The 23,423-nt window shown below is 56.0% G+C and overlaps 1 long non-coding RNA gene across 1 annotated transcript in view; it reads left to right on the forward strand.

Annotated features, from left to right (window-relative positions):
- LOC119564278 overlaps nucleotides 1-23,423 on the forward strand; it is a 34,396-nt gene that overhangs the window by 2,973 nt on the left and 8,000 nt on the right. The window contains exons 2-3 of the long non-coding RNA XR_005223073.2: nucleotides 3,303-3,420; nucleotides 17,557-17,709. This is a non-coding gene — a long non-coding RNA (uncharacterized LOC119564278). The remainder of the gene's footprint in view (nucleotides 1-3,302; nucleotides 3,421-17,556; nucleotides 17,710-23,423) is intronic.

Consider the following 23,423-nt stretch of genomic DNA (forward strand, 5'->3'; position numbering starts at 1 on the left):
CAAATCTTCAATAATACCCCGCCATCCCAATAAAGGCTTGGACCAACTTTTTGGTGTGGGGAGCGGGCCAGTCTCTGATCACCTCCACCTTGGCTGGTTCCGGCTTTAGGCAGCCACTCCCCACCCAGTGGCCCAGGTAAGATACTTCGGCCATCCGCACCTTGCACTTCTCTGCTTTTATGGTCAGCCCAGCCTCCTGGAGTCGGTCCAGCATGTGTTTAACCTGGGACACATGGTTCTAGGGTGACCAGACTTCCCGATAAAATCGGGACTGTCCCGATTTTTAGTTCTTCGTCCCGCGTCCCGACCCATGCATGGTTGGGACGCCATTTGTCCTGATATTGCAGCTTTGTCCGCTCCGGCGGTTTGTTTGTTTTTTTTCCTTCGGCAACTCCGCTCTGGCCCCCCCCCCTTTTTTTTTGCTTACCCCATGTGTCCCGATATTTTGTCCGTTTCATCTGGTCACCCTACGTGGTCCCTCCCAGGTCTGGCTAAAGACATAAATGTCATCAATGCACACCACGGCAAAACTCTCCATCCCCCTCAGTAGCTGATCCACCAGGTGCTGGAAGGTGGCTGGTGCCCCCTTGAGGCTGAAAGGCAGGGTCAGGAACTCATAGAGCCCCAGAGGGGTGATAAGGCAGATTTCAGCCTGGCATCTGCATAAATGGCACTTCTGAGTAGCCCTTTTTAAGATCCATGGTGGTAAGGTAGCGAGCTCCTCCCAGCTTGTCTAGGACCTCATCAGGCCTGGGCATGGGGTAGGCATCAGACACGATGATGGCATTAAGCTTCCGATAGTCCACACAGAACCGGATCAACCCGTCCTTTTTGGGGAACAGGACCACAGGCGAGGCCCAAGGGCTGGAAGATGGCTGGATCACCCCCAAAGCGAGCATGTCACAGACTTCTCTTTCCAGGTCCTGAGCAGTTTTCCCTGTGACTCGGAAGGGGGAGCATCTAATAGGCGGGTGCGATCCTGTCTTCACCCAGTGGACAGTCAGATTAGTGAGTCCAGGCTGATTGGAAAACAGCTATCCGTACAAATGCAACGCCCCTCTGATCTCAGCTTGCTGGGCAGGGGTTAGCTGATCAGAGAGGGGAATTGTTTCCAGGGAGGAGCCAGCTCCTGTCTCAGGGAATAGATCTACTAAAGGGTCAACTTCCTGTTCCTCCCAATGTCCACACGCAACTAATACCACATCCCCCCGTCATAATATGGTTTCATCATATTAACTTGGTACACATGGTGGCCATGTGCCCAGTTAGACAGTTCCACCACATAGTTTACCTCATTTAGTTGCTTGACAACCTTGAAAGGACCTTCCCAGACGGCTTGTAGTTTGTTTCGTCTCACAGGGATGAGAACCATCACCTGGTCTCCGGTGTGTAGGCAGGGGCCCGCGCTGTGCAGTCATACCAGACCTTCTGCTTCTTCTGGGCTCTGGCCAGATTCTCCTTGGCCAAGCCCATGAGCTTAGCAAGTATTTCTCAGAAGGTCAAGACATATTCCACCACTGATTCTCCATCGGGAGTGGCCTTCGCCTCCCATTTGTCTCCCATCAGGTCCAGGGGCCCCCTTATCCTTCTTCCATATAACAGTTCAAAAGGCGAAAACCCGATAGACTCCTGGGGCACTTCCCTGTACGCTAACAGCAGGTGAGGTAAGTACTTGTCCCAGTCCTGCAGGTGCTGGTTCATAAAGATTTTCAGCATCATCTTTAGAGTTCCATTGAACCTCTCCACCAGCCCATTGGACTGGGGGTGATATGCTGAGACCAGACGTGCCGGACCCCACGTTTCTCCCGCAAGCACCGGAGCGGGGCTGACATGAAGTTGGATCCTTGGTCTGTTAAGACTTCCTTGGGGAAATCCACTCGGCTGAAAATGGTCAGCAGTGCATCTGCCATGGTGTCTGCATCAATAGAAGACAAGGCCACTGCCTCGGGGTAGTGGGTAGTGAAATCTACCACCACCAGTATGTATTTCTTCCCTGACCGGGTTGTCTTCCTGAGAGGCCCCACTTTGTCCACAGCCACCTTCTGAAGAGGCTCCTCTATAATGGGCAGAGGTCTCAAAGCCACTCTCCCCTTGTCCCAGGCCTTCCTCACCCCCTGACAGGGGTCACAGGATCTGTAACACTGTTGGATGGTAGTAAAGACTCCAGGCCCGTAAAAGTTCTGTAGCAGACTCTGCCTGGTGCACCGGATTCCCTGATGTCCTGAGAGAGGGATGTCATGGGCCAGTTACAGTAGCTTGCAGCAATACTTCTGGGGGACCACCAGTTGCCTCCTGATCCCCCATGACTGCACTTCCCCTGGGGGAGCCCACTCTTGGTACAGGAATCCCTTCTCCCACAGGAACCTCTCCTGGCAACCTTTCCCCATGGTCTGTGCTGCACTGAGGCCAGCCAGGTCCCTTAGCTTCCACAAGGAGGGATCTTTCTGCAACTCGGCCTGGAACTTAGCATATGGGGAAGGGATGGGCACCTGCTCCCTCTTGCTGCCACTACTCTGAGCCTTGTCCCTGGGCACTCTCTCCCCACCAGGGTAGGGTCCTGTGCCTCCTGTGAGGTACCCTCCCCAATGTCAGGGCATAGTGCCCCTCGCCGGCTCTGGCTACGGGTCACAAGTAGGGCGTTCTGGGGGTTGCTTGGCCAATCCTTTAGGTTCACCTCCCATCAACACCTCAGTGGGCAAATGATGGTGCACCCCCACATCCTTGGGGCCCTCCTTGGCCCCCCATTTCAGATGTACTCTCACCACAGGCACCTTGAATGGGGTCCCGCCCAAACCCGTCAGGGTCAGATAGGTATTGGGCACCACCCGATCTGGGGCCACCACCTCGGGCTGGGCCAGCGTCACCTCAGCGCCCATGTCCCATTATCCATTGACCTTCTGTGACGATGTGACGCAGCAGAGAGAGGGGAGTGTTGACCTGGGAATGTGCCCTGGGGATGGGAGACCTGAGAGCCTGTAACCTGAGCCAGGAGGGGGAGGGGGAGGTAACACCTCTGCCCGGGAATGTGGACAGAGGCTGCAGGAGGGAGCCTGCTGCGGGGGTTTAGTTTCAGTTTGGTGCTGGGTGGAGGAACGCAGGGAACCCCAGGCCCTGGGTCTAAGCTCCCTGCTCCCCCAGAAGGACTTGACTGAGGGGTCCTGGGGGTTTTGGACTGTGTTCTTGTTGTCCAATAAACCTTCTGTTTTACTGGCTGGCTGAGAGTCTCAGTGAATCCCAGGAAGAGGGGTGCAGGGCCTGGACTCCCCCACACTCCGTGACACCTTCCTCCCATCCACCTCTAGGGGAACAAGGCACTCACTCTTCAGGGACAGCCCTGCACCCACCCTGTAAACTGAGAACCTTGAGTCTGGAGCAACCCAGGGGAGCTGGTCTGGGAAACTCCTTCCTCCTGAACAGTTGGTAAGCTCTCCCCCCCCCCGCCCCCTCCCCCCGGGAAGCCTGCCCCTTCTCTGGCTGTGTTCCTACCTAGTTAACTCTGTGCGGGTTCGGTCTGCACAGTATGTCCTTGAGCTTGGGCACTGGCAAGGGCAGTAGGTTTGTATAATTTTTGGTGGTGCCCAGAACCCACCCCTGCCCAAACTCTGCCCCCCACCTGCCCAAGGCTCTGGGAGGGAGTTTTGGTGGGGGAGGAGGTCTGAGGTGCAGGCCTTAGGCTGGGGTATAGGATTGGGCTGCAGGGTGCAGGCTCTGAGAGGGAGTTTGGGGATGGGAGGGGGTGCAGGGTGAGGGCTGTGGGGTGTGGCTGAAGATGAGGGTTTGGGGTGTGGGAGGGGCTCAGGGTGAGAGTAGGAGTGTGGGGGGTGAGGGCTCTGTCTGGGGCTGGGGGGTTTGGGGTGTTAGAGAGGCTCAGGGCTGGTGCAGAGGGTTGGAGTGCAGGGGGATGAGGGCTCTGACTGGGACTGGGGATAAGGTGTTTGGGGTGCTGGAGGGGGCTCGGACAGAGGGTTAGGGTGCGGGGGGATGAGGGGTCTGGCTGGGACTGGAGATGAGGGGTTTGTGGTGTTGGAGGGGGCTCAGGGCTGGGGCAGAGGGTTAGGGTGTAGGGGGATGAGGGCTCTGGCTGGGACTGGAGATGAGGGGTTTGTGGTGCTGGAGGGGCTCAGGGCTGGGGCAGAGGGTAGAGGGTGAGGCGGGATGAGGGCTCTGGCTGGGACTGAAGATGAGGGGTTTGTGGTGCTGAAGGGGGCTCAAGGCTGGGGTTGAGGGTGTGGTGGGGGGTGAAAGCTCTGGCTGGGGGTGTGGCCTCTGGGGTGGGGCAGGGCTGGGGATGAGTTTGGGGTGCAGGCAAGCTGCTGCGGGACAGGGGCCAGAGAGGAGGGCTCCCCCCAGCCCTTTCCCTGCCAGCAGCAGCGAGCTCTGGGGGAAGAGCCCCCCTTTCCTGCCCCCCCCAGCAGCACACTCAGCCCCCCACTGTCACTGCATGTGCTCCTAGGGTCCCTCTCAGGTCCAAGAATCTCCCTCACCTCCCCCGTGGTGGGTGCCGGGAGGAGCTGCGAGCGCCTCCTCCCCTGCTGTTGCCCCTGCTGTACCCTCACTGGGGGCGAGGGATGGGGCTGCGCCTTGCCCAGCATGGGGCAGGAGTGGTGACTGCGGGCGGGGGGGCCCCCTGTGCTGGTGGAGGGTCCCACCGGAAAAGGGAAGGGTCTGAGGTGGAAGGATAGGCTCAGTCAGTCTGCCCTGGCAGTCGGGATGGCGGCACTAGGACTCTGCGGCAGCAGTTGCTGCAGGGAGGCAGCATGGAGCTGCTCGGAAGAGGCAGGGAGGCTCTGCTCTGGGGCCTGGGGAGGCAGCAAGGGGAGTCCGGGGGGCACTAGTAGGAGGCGTGGGGTGAGGGGACACCCAGCCCCAAATATTGGTGGAGCTGTGCCCCTGGGCTCTGAATTTTGCTGGTGCCAAGGCACCACGTGGAGATATAACTCACTGCCTCTGAGTTATGTGGCCTCTCTGGCCACAGTAATAGCAGTTCAGGTTCCATTGGTTCCCTTGAGCTGGGCAGTTGGTCCTGATGCCAGTTGTTCCCCTTGGGAGGGGGTTCTCCACATTCCCCCTTTGTGGGATCCCAGGGTGACTGTCTCTCTGCATCATGGTGGGCTTATTCTTTTGGGACTCCTCCTTTCCACCCCCTGACTGGCTGTCCACAAACTCATCGGCCAGCTGCCCTGTGCGCTGCAGGTCCTCTGGCTTTTTGTCCCCCAACCACATCCTCAGATTGGCTGGGCAATGTTCATACAGTTGCTCCAGTACAATCAGTTTAACCATGTCCTCCTTAGTCTGGGCCCCATCTGCCCACTTGTGGACATATCCCTCCATTCAGAGGATCAGTTGCAGATATGTGTCCTCAGGGGTTTTACGCTGACTCCGGAACTTTTTCCGATACGCCTCGGGAGTCATCCGAAACTTGCATAGCAGGGCCTTTTTGAACAGTTAATAGTCCCCTGCCTCCACCCCTTCCATTCGGCTATACTGCCCCATGGCTTTGGGGTCCAGTAAGGGGGTGAGAAACTGGAGCCTGTCTGCAGGGTCAACTCTGTGCAGCTCGCAGGCCTTCTCAAAGGCAATCAGGAATTCATCTATGTCCTCCCCTTCCTTAAACTGGGACAGAATGCGCTTATCAAAGGTCCATGCAGTCCTGGGTTCCCCCTCACTCACTGCAGCAGAGGGCTCTCTGTTCCTTAGCCTTGCCAATTCCAGTTCATGCTGCCGCTGTTTATTCCGATCCTCCAGTTCATGCTGCCGCTGTTTCTTCCACTCCTCCAGCTCATGCTGCCTCAGCTCCAGCTCTTTCAGTTTTATCTCCCTCTCCCATGCCAGCCACCTCAGCTCCAGTGGTGGGGAGCTCCGCCGTGAGGATCCCCTGCTGGCTGCGGGAGTCACGGTGCCCCTGATGTTCGCCAGGCTCCTTCCAGCCCCTCCCCTAGGCATAGGTAGGAAAGGCCTTGGAGTGCTCTCGGCAGCAGTCTGACCACTCCCAGTTGGGACAGACACCGGTGCCCAACTGCATTTACTGGGCTGCTTCCCCCAGGGACAGGTATCGGCTCCTCTGAGCGATCCTCTTCCTCCAGCTGGGCAACCAGCTGTTCTTTGGTGAGCTTTCCAGTGCGCAGGCCTCTCTGCTTGCACAGCTCCACCAGGTTGCTCTTAAGGAGATGGTTACACGACTTCTCGCTGATACCAAGTTGCTGTGGACTCGCAGGCCTGTGTGTTCTCAGCTCCCCACGGTTTCCAAAAAGAACCCCTACTGTGCCAGCCCTTCTCCAGGTCACCACCTCTCTCCCAGGCTCAAACCGCAGACTCCTCCCCACCTGTAACCACTCACCAGGGGGACTCCGTTCCTGCAACAGTCCTTCTCGCTGGTCAGACACTCCCAGGGGTTAAGTGTAGCTTCTCTGCTCCCTGAAACTGCTCCTCTCTGAGCCTTCAGCATGCCTGGTCCTCGTTAATCCCCCTTAATTTTACTGCTTCCCACTCACTTACTGCAGGAAGTGCCATCCACGGGGTGCAGTACATCCCATCTCTGACACCAGTTGTCACGGAGTCTGGGGGAGGTCAGGCCCCTGCACCACCCACTTCTTGCGATTCACCGTAACTTTCAGCCAGCCAGTAAAACAGAAGGTTTATTAGACAACAGGATCACGGTCCAAAACAGAGCTTGTAGGTACAGAAAACAGGACCCCTCAGTCCTGGTTCTGGGCCTCCCCCTGTCTCCCCAGCCTACTCCAAACTGAAAAACTCTCTCCAGCCCCTCCTCTGGCCTTTGTCTCTTTTCCGGGCAAGCAGGCCACCTGATCTCTTTGTTCTCCAACACCTTCAATTGGCACCTTGCAGGGGAGGGGCCCAGGCCATCAGTTGCCAGGAGACAGGGTGTCGGCCATTCTCTGTGCAGACGGCATCACACTGGCCCTCTAGGACTCTGCAACAATCACATACCCTTGTCCTACCATCTAGATACTTAAGAAATGCATAGGGGAAACTAAGGCACCCACACAGTATTCAGAGAAAACATTAAGAACATTCCCACTTTGTCACATCTCTCCCTCCTTCGAGACTGAACTGAGTGGGGTCCCTTTAGCTAGTGACCTGGGGAAGTTCGAACCCACCAACGTTCCCATATATGCCCCAGCATCTCTCCCATTCCTTGGTGAGAGTTACACCAGGCCTTTCCAGTTTCACACCCTCCCTTAGATCGGGTATGCTTGATGGCATTCACAGGCCGCATGTGGGAAGGTTTATGCAGCCCCAAAACCCCTGGCGTTCAAACTGAGATCGGGTCTTCTCCCAGCGCTCCAGTCTGGAGGACTGTGATTCAGGCTCTCTTGGTTAAAAGCCCCCATCTTGACCTTGGCCACCCTCTGACCAGGTGTCTCTGTCACCAGCAGCTCAGCATCAGCCCCTTTCATTTGATGCAGCCACGTCATGGCAGAGTGGTCAGTATACACAGCAAAGCGCTGCCCAAATAGATACGGCTGCAGCTTTTTAAGGGCCTGCACCATGGCCAGGCATTTCTTCTCTACGGCCACACAGTTCTGCTCCCAGAGCAGCAGCTTCTTACTTAGGTACCCGATGGGCTGTCTCCCCCCTTAGCATCGGCCTGCATGAGCGCCGCGCCCAGCCCTGCATCTGAGGTGTCGGTGGCCACTGTAAAGGGCTTGGCAAAGTCTGGGTTTACCAGATTTACCAGGGCCTGGATTAGAGCCTCCTTCAGTGCATAGAGAGCCCTCTGGCACTGCTCGGTCCAGACCATCTCGTCTGGCTTCCCCTTCTTACATAGCTCAGTGATGGGGGCAGCTAGGGAGCTAAAGTGGGGTACAAACCTCCGGTAGTACCCCGCCATCACGGTAAAGGCCTGGACCTGTTTCTTGGTCTGAGGAACGGGCCAATCTCTGATTGTCTCCACCTTGGCCAGCTCTGGGTTTGGGCAGCCGCTCCCCACCTTGTGGCCCAGGTACGACACCTCTGCCATCCCCACCTAACACTTTCCAGCTTTTATCATCAGTCCTGCCTCCTTGAGGCACCCCAGCACCCTCTTCACTTGGGACATGTGTTCCTCCCAGGTCTGGCTAAAGACACAGATGTCATCAATGTATGCCAGGGCCAGGTTCTCCATGCCCCTCAGTAGCTGATCCACCCCGCGCTGGGAGGTGGCCGACGCCCCCTTGAGGTCAAAAGGCAGGACCAGGAACTCAAAGAGCCCCAAAGGGGTGGTGAAGGCAGATTTCAACCTGGCATCTGGGTCCAAAGGCACCTGCCAGTCGCCCTTGGTGAGATCCATAGTAAAGAGGTAATGAGCGCCCCCCCCCCCCCCCCCCCCCCGGCCGCTTGTCTAGAATCTCACCAGGCCTAGGCATGGGGTAGGCATCGGACACGGTGATGGCATTAAGCTTCTGATAGTCCACACAGAATCGGACCAGCCACACTGTTGAGGCTCATGGGCTGAACAGCTGGATCACCTCTAAAGCCAGCATGTCCTTGACCTCTCTCTCCAGGGTCTGGGCTGTTTTCCCAGTGACTCTGAACGAGGGACACCTGATGGGAGGATTGGCTCCCATCTCAGGGAAGAGATCCACCAGGGGGTCTTCCCCCTTCTCCTCCCAACCATCCCTTACCAGGTCCAGGGGTCCCCTCACTCTCCTCCCATACAGCAGCTCGAAAGGGAAGAACCCTGTGGATTCCTGGGGCACTTCCCTGTACCGCAGGTGGGGCAGGTCCTTGTCCCAGTCCTGCAGATGCTGATTCATAAAAGTCCTCAGCATCATCCTCAGGGTCCCGTAAACTCTGTCCAGCAGCCTGAGGGACGGAGGGTGACCTGCAGAGGCCCAGGTGGGCCAGACCCCACATTTCTCCCACAAGCCCTGGAGCCGCGCTGACATGAAATTGGACCCTGGGTCTGTAAGAACCTCGCTGGGGACCCCCTCTCTGCTGAAGATGGTCAGCAGCGAGTCTGCCATGGTGTCTACCTTGGTGGAGGACAGAGCCGCCACCTCTGGGGAGCGGGGAGCGAAATCCATCCGCACCAGGATGTATTTCTTCCCTGCACAGGTCGCCTTCCTGAGGGGCCCCACTATGTCCATAGGCACCTTCTGGAAAGGTTCCTCAAAGATGGGCAGGCGTCTCAAAGGAGCTTCACCCTTATCCCAGGCCTTCCCCACCCGCTGGCAGGGGTCGCAGGACCTGCAGTGCTGCTGGGCTGCGTCACAGACTCCAGGCCAGGAAAAGTTCTGCAGAGCCGCTGCTTGGGGCTCTGGATCCCCTGGTGTCCTGAGAGAGGGGTGTCGCGGGCCAGGTACAGCAGCCTGCGGCGGTACTTCTGGGACACCACCAGCTGCCTTTGGTTCCCCCACGACTCCACTTCTCCTTGGGGAGCCCATTCCCGGTACAGGAACCCCTTCTCCCACAGGAATCTGTCCCTGCAGCCTTCCCCAAGGGGGTCTGCAGCGCTGTGGCCAGCAAGTTCCCTCAGCTTCTTCAAGGAGGGATCCTTCTGCAGCTCGGTCTGGAATTCAGCTGCTGTGAGAGGGAGGGGGACCTGTTCCCTCTCGCTGGCTGGGCCTGGGGTCACAGCCACGCTGAGCCCTGTCCCTGGTAGTCCCCTCCGTGCTGTGGACTCACTTCCCAGCAGCGCTTCTGGACAAGGCAAACCTGGTTGGCAGCCGACCTGCCCTGCCTGTATCCCCCCCACTCAGCCGGGGTCTCAGCTCCCACCGTGCTCAGTGCTGCCCTTACGGTCCCACTGAGGGCAGGCAGTGAGCTCGCTGCTTTGGTCACAGCATCAGAGCCAGCGTGAGCCCCCTCTCCGGTGTAGAGGGGGGCAGGGAGCATCTCTTTGTCCCACCCAGCCCCAGGGGTCTGGTTACAGTTGGGCAGGTATCCTGAGCCTAGCAGCTCCTCTCCGCTGCCAGCCAGGTCATTTGTATTTTTACTGACAATTTCAGTCTCAGCCGATTGGTTCCCTGGATTCAAATTCAAACCCTCGGCCGTTACAGGAGCAGGGCCTGGATCCTATCCCAAAGAGACACAGTCACCCCCCAACAGGACCTCACAGCCGATATCTTGGAGAACCCCAACTGTCAGCCAGCCCGACCCCTCCTGTGTCTGCAAAGTGGTCTGGGCCATAGGCAGGGCGAGGGGCTTCATCCCTGGTACCTTCACCCAGGTCACGCAGCCCCTCAGCATCTGGTGAGGCTGCACCACTGAGAGCCTGACAATAGTTCTCTCTGTCCCAGGATCTCGCCACCCCAGGAATGTCTCCCCATTGACCATCACCTTCCACTCCCACTGGGGGACTGAGATGCCTGAGCCCAGGAGAGTCCACGCAGACATATAGGCTGGGGTCAGGAGTGGAAGCCTGTCCACTACCCCACCCATCTGGCTTTGGGACCCAGCAAGGGAGCTAGATACTGGGGCTTTTCTGCAGGGTACCCCTGGTTCAAATCACCAGCCTGCTCAAAGGCAGTGAGGTGGGCATCCACATCCTCCCCTCCTTAACCAGGGGCAGCAATTTAGTATCGAGGTTCCCTGCGGAATTGGCACCCCGGGGTCTATCCCCACTCATCCCTGGGAAGTCTCCTATGCTTCTCCACTTCACCATCACCAGTTCATGCTGCTGCTGCTTCTCCTGCAGCTCTTTCTTGAGCTCTCGCTGTCTCTCACTGTCCTCCAGCTCTCTCGGACTCAGCTCCAATCCCATCCATCTCAGATCCCCTGATGGAGAACCTGACCGTGAAGACCCCCATCTGGTTGGGGACAGGAGTCTTGGGGATGCCTGGCTACTGCTCCAGCTGCTCCCAGATCCTCTTGTAGCCCCATTTGGGTCAGGAATCTGCTCCTTAGAGCGTCATCGTCCTCCAGCTGCATGATTAACTGTTCTTTGGTGAACTTTCCAATGTGTAACCCTCTGATAGGCCACCACTTTGCTGTTCCCAACTTGTTGTGGACTCACAGGCCTGTGTGGTCTCAGCTCCCCACGGTTTCTAGGAAGAATTGCTACTGTGTCAGCCCTTCTGCAGGTCACCACCTCTCTTCCGGGGTCAAACCGCAGACTCCACCCCTGGAACCGCTCACCACAGTCCCCAGTGGGACCCCGTTACTGCAACTATCCTTCTCTTTGTCAGGGTCAAGCTGCAAACTCCTCCGCCCCTGGAACCACTCACTGTGGTCCCCAGGGGGACCCCATTACTGCAACAGTCCTTCTCGCTGGTCACATGCTCTCAGGGGTTAAGCATAGCTCCTTCACCTCCTAAAACCGCTCCTCTCTGAGGCTTCAGCATGCCTGGTCCTCGTTAATCCCCTTTCATTTCACTGCTTCCCGGTCATTCACTGCAGGAAGCGCCATCAGTAAATCCCACCACTAACACCAGTTGTCAGGAGACAGGGTGTCGGCCATTCTCTGTGCAGATGGCATCACGCTGGCCCTCTATGGCTCTGCAACAATCACACACTCTTTTCCCACCACCTAGATACTTAAGAAATGCATAGGGGAAACTGAGGCACCCACACAGTACTCAGAGAAAACATTAAGAACATTCCCACTTCATCACACCCCCTCTCCGGGCAGTCAGCCCAGGCTCTGCACTGACTCAGGAAGCGTGGGTGACACCTGGGGTAGCTGCCCCATCTCCGGACAGTCGGACCAGGCTCTGCGCAGACTCAGGCAGAGTCACTGATACCTGGGGCTGCTACCCCCTCTCTGGGTGGTCAGCCCACGCTCTGCACAGACTTAGGGAGCATGGCTGACACCCGGGGCATCTGCATCCACTTTGTGCGGTCTTCCCAGAGTGTGCAGACTCAGATAGCATGGCTGACAACCGGGGCAGCTGCCTCCAATCCAGGTGGTTGGCCCAGGCTCTGCGCAGACTCAGGCAGTGTAGTTGACACCCGGGGCAGTTGTCCCCTTTCTGGGCAGTTGACCCAGGCTCTGTGCAGACTCAGGCAGCGTGGGTCACAGGGGGGAAGCTGCCCCCTATCCGGGCAATCGGCCCAGCTCTGCGCAGACTGAAGCAGTGTGGAGAACACCCATGTTACCCAAAATTGAGCCAGCTAGTAAGCTTAGGCAGAACTAATGACCCACCAGAGTTTGGCAAAAAGCAGCACGTTTATTATACTGATAGCTAAGCTCAAAAGAAGGCAGAGGGGTCACATTCACACTCTCAGGACAGGCATGGCACTGGGAATGTCAGGATCCTTCAAGGTAAGTGTCCCACAGCACAGCAATGGAGGTAAGTCTTCCTGACGCACGATGAAATGCAGGCAAACCGGGTGAAGGGCCTTCATAGAGTACCAGGATTGGAAGGGACCTCAGGAGGTCATCTAGTCCAACCCCCTGCTTGTGAGTGCATTCCTGAGTACATGGCCCCTTCCCCTTTTAAGGACCTGATCTGAGGGGGAGGGAGAGGGGGAAAGCCACTTCACAAGTATTCAAAGAGGGAGAGGAGACAAAATGGGGGGGGGGGGGGGCAGAAGGTGTAACAGACCTTTTGAACGGACAGGTTATACAGAGCATAGTCATACAGAGCACTGCTGCTTCTACAACAACCCAGGGCAGCTGCCCCCTCTCCCAGAGATGGGCCCAGGCTCTGCGCAGACTCTGGCAGCGTGGCTGACACCCGTGGCAACTGCCCCCTCTCCCTGTGATTGGCCCAGGCTCTGATCATACTCAGGCAGAGTGGCAGACACCCAGAGCAGCTGTCCCCACTTCAGAGTGTTGGTGCATGATCTGCGCTGCCCCCTATTCCAGGAAATTGGCCCAGGCTCTGAGCAGACTGTGGCAGGGTGGAGGACACCTTGGACTGCTGCCCCCTCTCCCAGCGATGGGCCCAGGTTCTGCGCAGATTTTGGCAGCCTGGCTGACACCTGGAGCAGCTGCTCCCTCTCAGGTGATCGGCCGAGGCTCTGCGCAGAGTCTAGGCAGTTGGCCCAGGCTCTGTGAAGACTCTGGCAGTGTGGCTGACACCCGGAGCAGCTCCCCCAACTCCAGGTGGTTGGTCCAGGCCCTGCGCAGACTCAGGCAGAGAGACTGACATCTCTCGCAGCAGCCCCCCCTCTGGGTGATCGGCTCAGACTCTGTGCTGACTCAGAAAGAGGAGCTGACACCCAGGGCAGCTGCCTCCTCCCCAGGCTGCCCCAGGCAGTGGGGCTGACACCCGGAGCGGATGTTCAGTGCAGGCTCTGCGCAGACTCAGGCAGCATGACTGACACACAGGGCAGCTGCCCTCTCTCAGGCCGATCAGCCCAGGCTCTGTGCAGATTCAGGCATTGTGGCTGACACCCAGGGCAGCTGCACCCCCTCTGAGCATTTGGCCCAGGCTCTGCCCAGACTCTGGCACATGGCTGACACCTGGGGCAACTGCCCCATCTCCAGGTGCGACGAAGTGGGGATTTTCCCTCGTTATGTTGTACATGAGCCTATGTGAGTCTTACTGTTTTTCATGAGTGCTGCGTGCCTCAGCCCCCCTGTGTATTGCACCAACGTCTAGGTGGTGGGAATAAGGGGGTGCAACTTTTGCGGATGCTGTAACCACCCCTTCATAACCTGAGACCCTCTTGGCCCGGGAAGCGAGACAAAGGCTGGAGGAGGAGCAATGGGCACGGCAGGGGCCAGGCAGCTGGAAGCGAGTCAGTCTCAGCTGGCTTGGGGCTCAGGGGGACAACCAGAGCCCTGGCTCTGGGCTCCCCTCCTGCCAAGATGGACTTGGCTGAAAGTCACTCACTTCTCTGCTAACAAGTTCTTTTCTAAGCTGTGTTCCTGTCGACTAATAAACCTTCTGTTTTACCAGCTGCCTGAGAATCATGTCTGACTGTGGAGTTGGGGTGCAGGACCCTTTGGCTTCCCCAGGAGCCCTGCACAGGCGGACTTGCTGCAGAAAGCACACAGTGTGGAAGGGGATGCTGAATGCTCAGAGGTCAGACCCAGGAAGTCGAAGCTGTGTAAGCTTCTTGCCCTGGAGGCAGTATGATCAGAGACAGGAGGCTCCCACAGAGTCCTGATTGGCTTCGTATGGAGTAGTTCCAGAGCATTGCCTGGTGACTCCATGACACCGGGCGATCGGCCCACCCTCTGTGCAGACTCAGGCAGCGACGCTGACACCAGGGGCAGCTGCCCTCTTTCCAAGTGGTTGGCCCAGGCTTTGCGCAGAGTCAGGCAGCATAGCTCACACCTGGGACAGCTGCTTCCTCTCCGGATGCTTGGCCCAAGCTCTGTGGAGACTTAGGCAGCGTGGCTGACACCAGGGGAAGCTGCCCTCTTTCTGGGCAGTTGGCCCAGGCTCTTTGCAGACTCAGGCAGCGTGGGTCACACTCGGGGCAGCTTCCCCCGCTCTGGGCGGTCGGCCCAAGCTCTGTGGAGACTCTGGCAGCATGGCTAACACCCGGGGCAGCTGCCATATGTCTGGGTGGTCGGCCCAGGTTCTGCACAGACTCAGAAAGTGTAGCCTTAATGGCCTCTTGGCCCCGTACAGTCCCAGGGGGGAACCCCCTCCAGTGTGACAGCCCTTCTCGGGGGTCCACTCTCTCTCAGTGGTTAAGCTCCTCCGCTTCCTGGAACCGCACCTCTCTGAGCCTTAGCACGCCTGTCTCTTGCCATGGGCCCCCTCAGGGAGTCCACTCACTCTGGACCCCCGGGGCCTCCACTCGCAGAGGGTATTATGCAACCCTGATCTCTAGTCCGGAGCTACTCTCAGCCAACATAAAACAGGAGGGTTTATTGAGCGTCTGAACACAACATAGGACACAACTCCGTGCCTCAGGCCAGGCCTTCCTCAGCACAGTACATCTAAGTCTCTCCTGTATCCAGGTGGGCTCTGCCTGCTCTCCATCTCCAGTCCCAAGCCCCTGTGCTTTCCAGCTGGGCATCTGATATCACCTCCCTCAAGCCCCACCTCTGTCCATTGTCTTTTATCCAGGTAAACAGGGTCCCCTGGGCCCCCTCTCCTCTCATCCGTCCTTTGTACCCTTCTGGCTGAAACCGGCTGGTCAGGTCACTGGGGTCCTCTCTTCACAGCCCATTGTCCTCCCACTAGCCAGAACCGGCTGTGATTCCCAAGCTGGGGCTCCCAGTCCCCAGGTCACCAGTTGATGTGGTATCTGTTCTGCAGGCCATTGGCTGGGGTCCCAAGTTTCGTCGCTGGTCCTCTGTAACAACAGACTCCCTCTCCCATTACCTATTAAACCAGTAACACCCAGAGAAACTGCATCCCACTCCCTCTGCATGCAAACCATTGAAAAAACCAAGGTAACCCCCCCACTTCATCACATCTCTCCCCCCTTCTAGTCTGAACTGAGCAGGGTCACTTAGCCAGTGAGCTGGGGAAGTTCAGGGCCTCTGCTCTGTGATAAAGCATCGGCTATAACATTGGCAGTCCTCCTCACATGGACCACCTCCATGTCATAACCCTGGAGGAGCAGGCTCCCTCTCAGGAGCTTGGCATTAGCCCCTTTCATTTGGTGTAGCCACGTCACAGGTGAAAGGAGAAGGAGGGGACCACTGGATGCAATGAGAAACAAATGTGGAATTGGTGGTGGATTCGGAGATCATGGGCTTGGCCAAGGGAAACCTAGCTGTTAGAGGGTGTGACAAAGTGGGAATGCTCTTAATGTTTTCTCTGAGTACTGTGTGGGTGCCTTAGTTTCCCCTATGCATTTCTTAAGTATCTAGGTGGTGGGATAAGGGTGTGTGATTGTTGCAGAGCCCTAGAGGGCAGGTGTGATCCTGTCTGCACAGAGAATAGCCGACACCCTGTCTCCTGGCAACTGATGGCCTGGGCCTCTCCCTTGCAAGGTGCCAACTGAAGGTGTTGGAGAACAAGGAGATCAGGTGGCCTCCTTGCCCTGGAAAGAGACAAGGCCAGAGGAGGGGCTAGAGGGTGACTGAGGTTTGGCTAGGGGAAAGGAGTCAGTCTCTGGTTGGGGAATCAAGGGGGGAAAGGGCTCCAGGGCCCTGGGTTCCGGATGCCCTCCCCCAAGGTGGATTTTGCTGAGTGTCCATTTCCTGTGCTAACAAAATCTGTTCTACGCTGTGTTCCTGTTGACTAATAAACCTTCTGTTTTACAACGCTGGCTGAGAGTCACTGCTGACTGCAAGTTTGGGGTGCAAGGCCCTTCGGGAGCTCACAGTGAGAACAGGGGTGCTGAACCCTCTGAGGTCAGTCCCAGGAGGCGTCGAAGCCAAGGAGGCTTACCCTAGCAGAGTGTGCCCTGAGGGGAGCACACTAAAGAGGGTGCTGCCTGGGTTTGATTCAGAGCTGTTCCAGAGCACCGAGCTTGTGACTTCCGTGACAGAGGGCTTATTCCTTTACCCTCCCACTTCCTTGGTCCTTCTCGCGTAAACAGAGAGCAACAATACCCAAAGTCTGAAGGTGCAAACAATTCGATGTTTATTGGGGTGAACTTCCAGCAAGCATAAATCCAAGTTCCTTTTTTCTTATTTTCAAATCCCAATTTACTTCCTGTTTGCCCCTAATTTATATAGTAATATTCTTAGCTATACCTTAACCAGTCATTTGCAACAAAGCCCGTTGCCAACTGTGCCCACATATGTATTCAGGGGACACCATCATAGGGCCTAATCACATCAGCCACACGATCAGAGGCTTATTCACCTGCACATCTACCAATGTGATATATGTCATCATGAGCCAGCAATGCCCCTCTGCCATGTACATTGGTCAAACTGGACAGTCTCTACGTAAAAGAATAAATGGACACAAATCAGATGTCAAGAATTATAACATTCATAAACCAGTCGGAGAACACTTCAATCTCTCTGGTCACTCGATTTCTGACCTAAAAGTGACTATTCTTCAACAAAAAAGCTTCAAAAACAGAGTCCAGTGAGAGACTGCTGAATTGGAATTAATTTGCAAATTGGATACAATTAACTTAGGCTTGAATAGAGACTGGGAGTGGTTGTGTCATTATACAAAGTAAAACTATTTTCCCTTATTTATTCCTCAGACGTTCTTGTTAACTCCTGGAAATGGCCCACCTTGATTATCACTTCAAAAGGTTTTCTCTCCCCCACCCCACTCTCCTGCTGGTAATAGCTCATCTTAAGTGATCACTCTCCTTACAATGTGTATGATAAACACACATTTTTTCATGGTCTGTGTGTATATAAATCTTCTCACTGTATTTTCCACTTTATGCATCCGATGAAGTGAGCTGTAGCTCACGAAAGCTTATGCTCAAATAAATTGGTTAGTCTCTAAGGTGCCACAAGTCCTCCTTTTCTTTTTGCGAATAATTTTACTGAAATTTACCTAACCAATCCTAACATATTGTAACTGATTAGCTAACCAACTATATCCCACCACCTTAATTAGTTTACACCCAGCAAAATTAATTATACAGCAGACAGAAACAATCACAGAACCAGACAGAGACCATGCAAATAAACAATAGCAAAGTGGGAACTATAATGACAAAACAATACAGAAGTGAGGATTTCACAACTACATCTATAAAGACATACAGGTTTCCCAACTAAGTTTATTGATAAGTGAGTTCTTACCAAATAGAAAACTATTAAACTAAATTTCCTTTTAGCCAGGGCACAGAGGAAGCAGAAGGTCTGGTACGACCACTCCGCACGTGCCCGCTCCTATGCTACCGGGGACCAGATGATGCTTCTCATACACGTGAGGAAGAACAAGCTGCATGCAACCTGCCTGGGATGGCCCCTTCAAGATCATCAGACAGGTAAACGAGGTGAACATTCTTTGAGGGGGTCAACAAGCTTGAGGACAAATGGTCACTTTGGCTGCTGTGGGATCCCCAGTGTCTCTGTTATTGGGGCAGGAAGAATAAATTGTTATTACCCTGATTATGGTAATCAAGGACAGTGGAACTGTACTTGGCCTTTTGTTATGATGGAGGGACTCGCCATCAACTAAGTAGCACTCGCTAGGCAAGGGACATGGGTTCCAAAACTCTGTGAAGGGAGAGAGGTTGGGGACAGGTATTAATACTTGGTGGCATGGGCCCCTTGGTGAGGGCCTTACATGCTAATTGCACTTCCTTCTTTCTCCACTGTGGAATATCAGAGCTAATTTTGATTCCATTAGGAGTCTAGTTACAGGCTGCTGAGCTGAATTCACTTTAGGCTAATGGTGTGCCAGCACTGAGGCTCCCCTACTACAAGCTGAAATCACAAAAAAGCTAAACTTACTAAGAGCTGAAATCACTGAGTGTTGTGTTAAGTAGTGGGGGAGGCTGAAGATATATGGGGGAGCAGTTTGCTGGACGGCGAGCGGAGCGGCTTGTGGAGCAGAGCAGTTTGCGGGACGGTTGGCAGAGCAGAGCATTGCAGTTTGCAGGACGGCAAGCAGAGCAGCTTGTGGAAGAGAGCGGCTGGTGAAGCAGAGCAGTTTGTTGGATGCCTAGAGCAGCTCATGGGGTGGCTGGCAGAGCAGAGCCCCGTGGAGAGGTGGGCCATCAGCTTTGGACCACGTAAGGTGCCCCTTAAGCCCTCCTCCCCGATCTCCACCCAGGTTGGGAGGTAAAACTCTGCAGATAAACTTTCGAACTCTGGGGCTGCCCTGACCAGGGACAGAGACTTTTGGGTCGTTGGAGTTGTGGGACTTTGGGTGATTTTGGGTTGCTGGACTCAAGAACCCAAGGGAAAGGACACGCCCCAATTTGCTTGGGGTGGGTTTTTTTTGCTCATGGGTTGTGTTATGAATCCTGTTGGTGGTGTTTCCCCAACATAATGCCACATTGTTTCTCTCTGTTATTAAAGGCTTTTTGCTACACTCAGACTATGTGCTTGCGAGAAGGGAAGTATTGCCTCTTGGAGGCACCCAGCGGGGGTGGTACATATCTGTCCCAAGTCACTGGGTGGCGGCTCGAGCCGGTTTTGCATTGTGTTATTGGAAGGGAACCCCTTGATACTGAACCCAGCCCTCGTTGCTGCCAACTCTGACAGGCAGAAAGGTTACATTTAGAAGAAGGGACATCCCCTCGGTGGTATTTCTGGGGGACCACCTGACACCCTCTGATCCCCCAAGTTCAGTTTTCCCTCAGGGAGCCCTTTCTTGGTACTGGGTCCCTTCTCTCACCTGGATCCTTTCCCAGAATCTTGCAACACCAGGACCCATCGCTTCTTCCAGGAGGGATCCTTCTGCAGCTAGGTCTAGAATTCAGCTGCTGGGTTTGGGGCCCAGCCCTCATTGCTGTGCCTTAGTTTTCCCACGTCGGGACAAGGCCTTGGTCTCAGTCCTGTTAAGCCCTGTCCCTGGCAACTCACTTCCCCGCACTGGAGGTTCCACGCCCCACCCCTCAGCCACAGGCAAGGACCAGGGCACCGTCTGGCCAGTTCTTCAGTCCATCCCCCATCAGCACCTCTGCAGGTAGCTGATCATGCACCCCAACCTCCTTGGGGCCCCCATTCAGATGTGTCCTTGCTACAGGATCTTAACTGGGGGTCCGACCACCCCCAGCACCCGTGTCCCAGTGAGGGTAGGGAGCAAGCCCACTGCTTTGGTTGCCGCATCAGAGCCAGTCTGAGCCACCTCTCCCCTGTGCAGGGCTGTTGTCCCACTCAGCTCCAGGGCCTGGCTACAGACAGGCAGGAAACCAGAGCTTCTCAGTTCTTCCCTTGTGCTATTAGCCAGGGGGGAAAGTACCCCCCTGCCTGCCAACCGGGCCATTTATGGGCCATTCACATGCTCACTGGCTCCTGCCCTCTCCGCTGATCTCTGGGTTCAGCTCTTTGGCCGTTCCTGGCATGGGATCCGGATCCTGTCTTAAAGAGACACAAAAAGAAAAGGAGGACTTGTGGCACCTGAGAGACTAACAAATTTATTTGAGCATAAGCTTTCGTGAGCTACAGCTCACTTCATCAAATTTGTTAGTCTCTCAGGTGCCACAAGTCCTCCTTTTCTTTTTGCGGATACAGACTAACACGGCTGGTACTCTGAAACCTGTCCTTAAAGAGACACAGTCACTTCCCAAGAGTACATCAAAGCTGATGTGTTGAAGGACCTCAGCTAACAGCCCTGTATCCCGATCCTTCCTTTGTCTACACAGGAACCCTGGGTGAATGGCTGCCATCTGGGAGCCTTCCCCCAAGTTATACGGCCCCATAGCAGCTGGTGAGGTTGCATCACACCCACAAGAGTCTCATCCCAGAATCGCTTCACTCTGTGAATATCTCCCCACTGACCTGGGGCCTGAGCCCAGGGGTCATAAGCAGACATATCTGCTGGGCTTGGAGGGGAAGCCTGTCTGCCTTCCCCTGGCCAGCTCTGCCCCAGGAGCCGGCTGGGTGACAGGTTCCCAGGTCACTCTCTCAGCCTCTGTTACAGGCTGTCTCCCCTTCGCCCGTTAACCCTTTGAGGGTTCTCTTGGGCGAAAATTTCCTGTGTCTTTGGGCATGACACCACCTTGGGTCCTTTTTAGCCACAGTAATTACATTTCAGGTCCCTCAAGTCCCACGAGGGGCGTCTGCCCATCCCGGTCTTCCTGGGCACCCCTGAGTTGGGCTTCCTGGAGTCCCACCTTTGAAAGGTCTCTGGGTGACTCCCCTTCTGAGTCCCCGATGGGGGTCTCCTGCCTGCCCCCAGTCTGCTGTCCACAACTCATCCTCCAGTGCCCCCACACAGTGCAGATCTTTAGGCTTCCAGTCCACTAACCACCTCTTAAGGTCTGGAGGGCAGATGTCATACAGCTGCTCCAACCCCACCAGGTTATACACGTCTTTGACGGTAGTGGCTCCTGTGCCCTTTCCCCACTTGCGGAGAGATGTTCCCCCAGCAGGTTGGCGACCTCCTTGTAGGTGATGCCTGAGGTCTTGCGTACACCCCGAAGTCATTTCCTGTATGCCTCGGGGGTCAGTTGGAACTTCAGCACCAAAGCCTGTTTGAATACCCTCCATTTGGCTGACGGCATCTATGACCTTGGGATCCAGCAGGGGGGTCAGACAGTGGAGCCTGTCTGCGGGATCAATCTGGTTCAGATCACAAGCCTTCTCAAAGGCTGTGAGGTAGGCATCAATATCCCACGCCCCTCCTTAGGCTGGGGCAGCAGTTTGGTGTCTAGATTCTCTGCAGAACTGGTGTCTTGGGGCCCTTCCCCACTTACCCCCCGGCAGACCCTCTTGGCCCGCCGCTCCTCCAACTCCAGCTCATGTTGTCACTGCTCCGAGCGACCAGCTATCCTCTGCTCCTCCAGCTCCAGCTCCTTCACTTTCAACTCCAGTTCCCATCTCTTCACATGCACTGGGGGGAACCCAGGTGGGAAGCCCCGATCCTGGCTGGGGAACTGGGTCCAGTGGACCCCCTGCCACTACCCCAATTACACCCTGCTACTCCCAGGCTCTCCGGGCATCCAGGAAGACCTGCTGGTATCTGGAACTTGGCCCTTGGACTCGTCAATCTCTATCAGCCAGGCAATCAGCTGCTCCTGGGTGAGCCTCCCAATGCTCAGCCCTCTCTCCCTGCACTGACGTGCCAGGTCCCTCTTACAGAGCTGGTTGTAGACAATTTCCGTGCTGGTTCCTTTAATCCCCTCGTTTTATTGCAGGCAGCCACTCACTGCAAAGCGCCTGCACTCGCAGCCAAGTGTCTACAGGGTGCATCCACAAACCATCCTCTGCTACCACATTGTCACAGACTCCCAGGTCATGCCCACTCTTGGCCCCAGAGGGTCCCTGGGAGGAACCCCCTTCAGTGTGACAGCCCTTCTCGGGAGTCCACTCTCTCGGGGGTTAAGCCCCTCTGCCTCTTGGATCCGCACCTCTCTGAGCCTTAGCACGCCTGTCTCTCGGGATCCCCGGGGCCACCCTGATCTCTAGACAAGAGTGACTCTCAGCCAGCGTTAAACAGGAGAGTTTATTGAGTGTCTGAACACAGCATAGGAAACTCTCAGGGCCTTCAGGCCTGGCCTCCCTCAGCACAGGACATCTAAGTCTCTCTTGCATCCAGGTGGGCTCTGCCTGCTCTCTCTCCAGTCCTGAGGCCCCCTGCTTCCCAGCTGGGTATCCGATATCACCTCCCCCAAGCCCCACCTCTGTCCATGGTCTTCTATCCAGGTAAACAGGGTCGCCTGGGCCTCCTCTCCCGATGTCCTTTCATTCCCCTCTGGCTGGAACTGGCTGGTCAGGTCACTGGGATCCTCTCTTCACAGCCCATTGTCCTCCCACTGGCCAGAACTGGCTGTGACTCCCGAGCTGGGCCTACCGGTCACCAGGTCACCAGTCGCTGGGGTATCCATTCTCCGGGCCATTGGCTGGGGTCCCAAGTTCTGTCACTGGTCCTCTGTAACAACAAACTCCCTCTCCCATCACCTCACTAAACTAGTAACACCCAGGGAAACTGCGACCCACCCCCTCTGCATGCAAACCATTGAAAAAAAACAAGAAAATCCCCCACTTTGTCACATCTCTCCTCCCTTCTAATCTGAACTGAGCGGGGGTCACTTAGCCAGTGACCTGGGGAAGTTCAGGGCCCCCGCCCCATGATAAAGCATCGGCTATAACATTGGTATTCCCCTCACATGGACCACCTCCATGTCATAACCCTAGTGGAGTAAGGCTTTATGTCAGGAGCTTGGCATTAGCCCCTTTCATTCGGTGCAGCCACGTCAGGGTGAATGGTCAGTGTACACAGTGAATCGCCGCCCAAATAGATATGGCTGCAGCCTTTTAAGGGCCCATACCATGGCAGCTGCCCCCTCTCTGGGCGATTGGCCCAGGCTCTGCGCAGACACGGGCAGTGTGGCTGACACCCAGGGCAGCTGCTCCCTCTTCGGGCGATCGGCCTAGGCTCTGCGTAGACTCAGACAGAGTGGCTGACATCCGGGGCAGCTGCACCCTCTCCAGGCTGTTCACCCAGGCTCTGTGCAGACTCAGGCAGCGTGGCTGACACCCGGGGAAGCTGCCCCCTGTGACGTAGTGGGGATTTTCCCTTGTTATGTTCTATGTGAGTCTTATTGTTTGCATGAATGCTGTGTGTGCCTCAGTTTCCCTGTACATTGCACCAATGTCTAGGTGGTGGGAATAAGGGGGTGTGACTTTTGCGGAGGCTGCTCCAGCTGCCTGCACTGATGATATAGCTGCCCCTTCATAACCTGAGACCCAGGAGGGGGATGCGACTAGGTGACTCTTGGCCCAGGAAGCAAGACAAAGGCCGGAGGAGGCACAGCGAGCAGGGCAGGAGCCAGGCAGCTGGAAGCGAGTCAGTCTTGGCTAGCTTGGGGCGCAGGGGGAGGACCAGAGCCCTGGCTCTGGGCTCCCCTCCCCACAAGATGGACTTGGCTGAAAGTCACCGATTTCTGTGCTAACAAGTTCTGCCCGATGCTATGTTCCTGTCGACTAATAAACATTCTGTTTTACTGGCTGGCGGAGATTCACTGCTGGCTGCAGAGTTGGGGTGCAGGGCCCTCTGGCTTCCCCTGGAGCTCTGCCCGGGCAGACT

This window comes from Chelonia mydas, chromosome 24 (assembly GCF_015237465.2).
Source record: "Chelonia mydas isolate rCheMyd1 chromosome 24, rCheMyd1.pri.v2, whole genome shotgun sequence".
Taxonomy (NCBI): Eukaryota; Metazoa; Chordata; order Testudines; family Cheloniidae; genus Chelonia; species Chelonia mydas.